Here is a 5,233-nt window from a genome sequence, read left to right as displayed (position 1 = left end):
GGTGGAGAGGGAAGAGCTTGAGGACGTATTTATTTATTTCAGTTTAAGTAAATAAGATTTAATCAAAATTTTGAGGGGAAAAAAAGGTTTAATAAGTTGGTTTGACCAAAACTTTTGAGAAATTTGAGGTGCTTATTTTAAATTAAAAAAAAATAAAAGTCTTAAAGCAGGATATATTTTCAAACTTTTTTTTTTAAATTTTAAAAAATATATCTTTTTTTTTTTAACCAAAAGGACCTTTTAAAAGGTAATTTTAATTAGTAATAATTGGTATTTTATCAAATTTCAAAATATTATTTCTTCATATTCTTCTTCTTCTTCTCCTCCTTACTTTTGTGATTGGAAACAACCTCTCTACCTTCACTAGGTAGGGGTAAGATCTGCAGACACACTACGCTCCCCAGACTCCAAATATGAGAATATACTGGGTATATTGTTATTGTTATTGTTGTTTGGTGTTTTATCAAATTAGTACTTTATAGGTACATTTTTGGGTATTATAGAAATAATTTTTATATCGCCAATCTTTAAATAGAATAGAGTGTCAAATTAGGAAAAAGAAAGACTATAAAGATTTTATCTTCTATTTAAATTATTTAAATTAATTAAAAAAATTGAAATATTTTTTCTAAAATCTTAGTTAAACTTTCTAATTTCATTTAATTAAAATGTAAAGAAATCACATAATTGAGAGATAGAAGATTTATAAGGCTGTGATCATAGAGGTGTTGTCGACGCATGAGTTTAATTTTTGCCTATGATAGATTTCAAATAAATTAAATTGTAAATACTAAAGTTAAAAAAATGAGACAAAAGCTCAATATGAATATAAATAATCAAAGAAATAATATTGTATAAACTTGTAAACATAATTTTCTTTATCCAAAATCTCAGAATTCTAATATTCTCTATTGGTTTAGAAACGTGATGCATGTCATCAGTTGCACGTTTGGTTACACTACAAGAAATTGAGGAGACGACGATATTTATTTAGTGACTATTGAAATAAATATCGACATTTATTTAGTGATTATTGAAATAAATGTCGGGAAAAAAGAATTTTTTGACATTTATGACAAAATATCGTAAAAACTACGACATTTGATATAAATTGTCGTAGAAACAATGACATTTGATACTAAATGTCGTAAAAAAATGACATTTGATACAAAATATCATAAAGTCGCCGGAACAATGACATTTTTAAAGAAATGTCGTAAAAAGTACGACATTTGCTACAAAATATCGTAAAAACTAGACATTTGATATAAAATGTCGTAAAAAAATGACATTTGGTACAAAATGTCATAAAAACAACGACATTTGATAAAAAAATGTAGTAAAAATACAACACTTATATCAAATGCTGTAAAAACATTTTGATACAAATGACAAAAAAAAAATTACCATCATTTAAATGTCATTTTATTTGTCGGTAATTACGAACATTTACATCTACTATTGAAAATTTCTCTAATTTTTTGAATTTTAAATCATTCTTGTCTAAAAAAAATATCATCCTTTATATTTAACATTTAATATTTCAACATAGACGATTTCTCTTATTGTTGATAAATATTTTAAAGCTCCTGGACTAAGCATTTGCAACGGCTCAAGTGTAGGGATTAAATTGTGAGGCTTATACCCCAAACATATAATTATGCACCCTAAACACGCCTATCACTCAGCGTTCGAGGCTCGCTCAATAATTACTAGATAAATCATATGTTAAAATTTCTAATTAATAGTGTTAACCCTCAAAATAGATTAACAAAAGGATGATCTTAACTCAAATAACGAGTCATAGTATTGCATATTTACTAAGTGAGAACATCGTGAGGGTGAATATTATTTGAACATTTTTCCTGAATATATAAATAGCCGAACTTTATATCTTCCGCTCGCTATAATTGGGTTTTTTTCTTAGTTTTTTATCTCCCAAAATTATTATGATACTTTTATTATTTTACTTTTTAAAAGTAATTTTATATTTATTTATGAAGGAGTAATATTTTGAATTATAATATTGATAAAGTTTATTGATTAGATCCACGAGGCAGACCTCTCTNGTTTGATAATAATATATAACTTTTAGCCTTATAGGGAAGTAATCAAATGTGTGTTTTGATAATAATTTTAACACTATTGCATTATTCATACTTGTAAAACAGTTAGATTCTTTGGTCTTTTATGATTTTGTTTAATCCTTTGATTTTTAAAACTTTTAATATACTTTCTATCCTTTTATTTTCTTTTCGATTTCTTAAACTAAAAAATATAAAAATTTATGAAGCTTACACCTCACCTGATATAAAATTATTAAAATAATTTATAAACGAGAGAAGAAAAGGAGAAATACAAAAGAAAACAGATATAAAAAGAATGTACTAAAAATGAATTAATTTTTAACCTAGCAATTATGAAAATAGTTTAATGCTATGAATTGAGTTTAAATAAAAAAGTATGATTAATATAGTTGATCCTAACTTATTTGAAGTTGAGGTACAATTATGTAATTGTTATGAAAATGACTAAGAGCATGTGAGGCAAAGTTGTAAGAGGAAAAAGAAAAAGACCATTGCGTTATGATTTTTGGTGTATGACTAATGAGGAATATTTTGGAATTTATAGGAAAATATAAGAGATAGTAAACTAATTTACTTTGTCAAACTAAAAAAGTTTTTAAATTTAAAATATAGAAGATGGAACTTTCAGTATATAAAAACTTTTTCAAAGCACTATTCTGTAAAAACTCCCTTTTAATACCCTAACCCTAGCTGAGCAAAGTAGTCTATTAATTCCTTTACAAGACTCTGAAATTCTAACTGCCATAAATTCATTTCAACCTCTTAAGGCGCCTGGACCTGATGGATTGCACTCTTTATTTTACTAAAAATATTAGCATATCATAGGGAATTTTGTAAAATACTTTTGCCATAAGGTTTTCTTGGATCATCAAATTGGCCCTGCTATAAATACCACTTTTATCTGTTTAATTCTTAAGAATAAGAATGCTTCTACTATATCACAATTTCGGCCTATAAGCCTTTGTAACACTATTTATAAAGTTATTACTAAAATAATTGTTAATAGTTTAAAACCAATTCTGGAGCACCTTATACACCCGACTCAATCCAGTTTTCAGAAAAATAGACGTGCAGCAGATAATGCTATTATAGTACAGGAAATTATTTCTAGATTTCAAAAAATGAAGGGTAAGAGTTCTAGTATGTTGCTTAAGATAGACCTGGAAAAAGCGTTTGACAAGATGGAATGGTCTTTCATTTTTGCCACTTTACATAGCCTCAGTTTTCCTCCTGATTTTATTAAGCTAATCATGTCTTGTATCACCACCACGTCTACAGCTATCCTAATAAATGGTACACCTACTGAATATTTCTCCCCCACACGTGGTATTAGACAAGGTGATCCTCTTTCACCTTATATTTTTATTTTATGTTTGGAAATGCTGTCAAGGAAAATAAATTCCGAAGTAGACTATCACATTTGGCACCCTATTTCAATAGGCACCATAGGGCCTCAATTATCTCATCTTTTCTTCGCTGACGACATAATTTTGACCTCAAAAGTTAATTCTGAATCATGTCAATCCATAGTTAACACCTTCACTCAATTTTCTTATCACTCGGGGCAAATTATTAACTTTACTAAATCAAGGATTTTCTTCTCTAAGATATGTGCGTTATGAGTTGTTGGGAGTGTTTTGATCTATGGCTTCGAGCCAAGTTGGGGAGTTTGCTATTGATTAGCTAATTGTACGGTTATGTGCTATGTTGGTTCCGATTTGAGGCATGCTGGCGAATCAGTTCTGGTTGCGGAAATTGAGCCGAGGATGGCACGAGTGAAGCAAAATTTTGACAAAGGTTATATGGTGCTTCGTAGATGTGTGAGAATCACAGGATGTCTTAAGCTATTGTTAGTAAAGAATGCTCGGTGCATGGAGCAGGAAGATGTTTGTTTGTATTGGGATGAGGTCATATCCTGCAGTGTCAGAGTGCTATTGAGGCACGGGTGGTTATGTTCATTTGATCAGGTGAATTGCAGTTTGAATAAGAAGTAAATGACTCTCGAGAATGATTTTAATGTGTTCAAGATTCTACATGTATCAGGTGTCTTAAGGTTGTGTATGTGGTTAGAGACTGTGTTTTCATTGGAAAAGGTCAAGACTTGTGGTATTTTTATGTTAATTATGGGATTCTATGTATCAGTATCTGGAAAGTAAAGGTAACGGATTTAGATTCGCAGGAAGTTCTTCAGAGTAAAGTATTTTGGGAATGTGGTGTTTCTGGGAATATTTGAGAGAGGATTCAGTGGCTCATGGGTCTTAGACAGTGTGGTCTTATGCTTGGGTCTCGTGTGGTAAGCCTGGATTGAGGCATTGTGGTGCTATAGCAAGAGGGAATATCAAGTTGATGATGAATCAAAAGGGAAATTAGATAGATGGAATAGCTTGATAGTAGACCGAATCGGTATGGTAAGGATATGATTAATTCTTCGTATGTGTTCGAGGTAATGAGCCCTTACAAGTATTTTGCAGCAATGCTCTTGGGTTTTGATGGCTTGCTTAGCTTGGTCGAGTTAGAAGGATTCTGTCCTGGCAGTTTAATTTATGCAAACGGAATTGAGAGAGTTCTTGTCGATTTCTACCGTGGTTGAAGAAGTGCATTTTCTATGAATATGAGAGACATAGAATGTGTAATGATTTTTCTTCTAGACGGGATCAATAGAAGTTCTTGACTAGTTGAGTGCGTAGATGTTTGTAGCTCGGAAAGGAGATAAAAGTTTTCCTGCTATCCTTGGATGGTATGGTATATGCGGTATGTTGTGGAGGATCGAGATTTGCGTGTACGAGGTTTCAGTACAGTTCTGAAAAGAAGTTCATAAAACCCTTAGGCAACGGGTAGCCTCAGATAATCAAGGAAATGGTGCTGCTAATTGGAAACGATTTGACGAGAGTATATGTCTCAGAAAAAAGGGTAATGTGATTAAACTGATGATACTTCGGTAGTATTGCGACATTTTCTTGTTGGATCAACTGGTGGTATTCGGGTTTGCTTGGTGGCACAGGAAATTTTAAAGTATCTATCATGGAGTGATGGGGTATTTAAGGAGTGGTATGCGTTCGGACGGCAAAATTGGGATCAGGTATGATGATTCGTGTGCTATATGGAGTTGGAGACTGGGAGTTCTCATGTACAGGCTATGTCGTGGT

Source organism: Nicotiana attenuata, unplaced genomic scaffold (genome assembly GCF_001879085.1).
Source record: "Nicotiana attenuata strain UT unplaced genomic scaffold, NIATTr2, whole genome shotgun sequence".
Taxonomy (NCBI): domain Eukaryota; kingdom Viridiplantae; phylum Streptophyta; class Magnoliopsida; order Solanales; family Solanaceae; genus Nicotiana; species Nicotiana attenuata.
Note: the sequence above shows the minus strand (reverse complement) of the source record.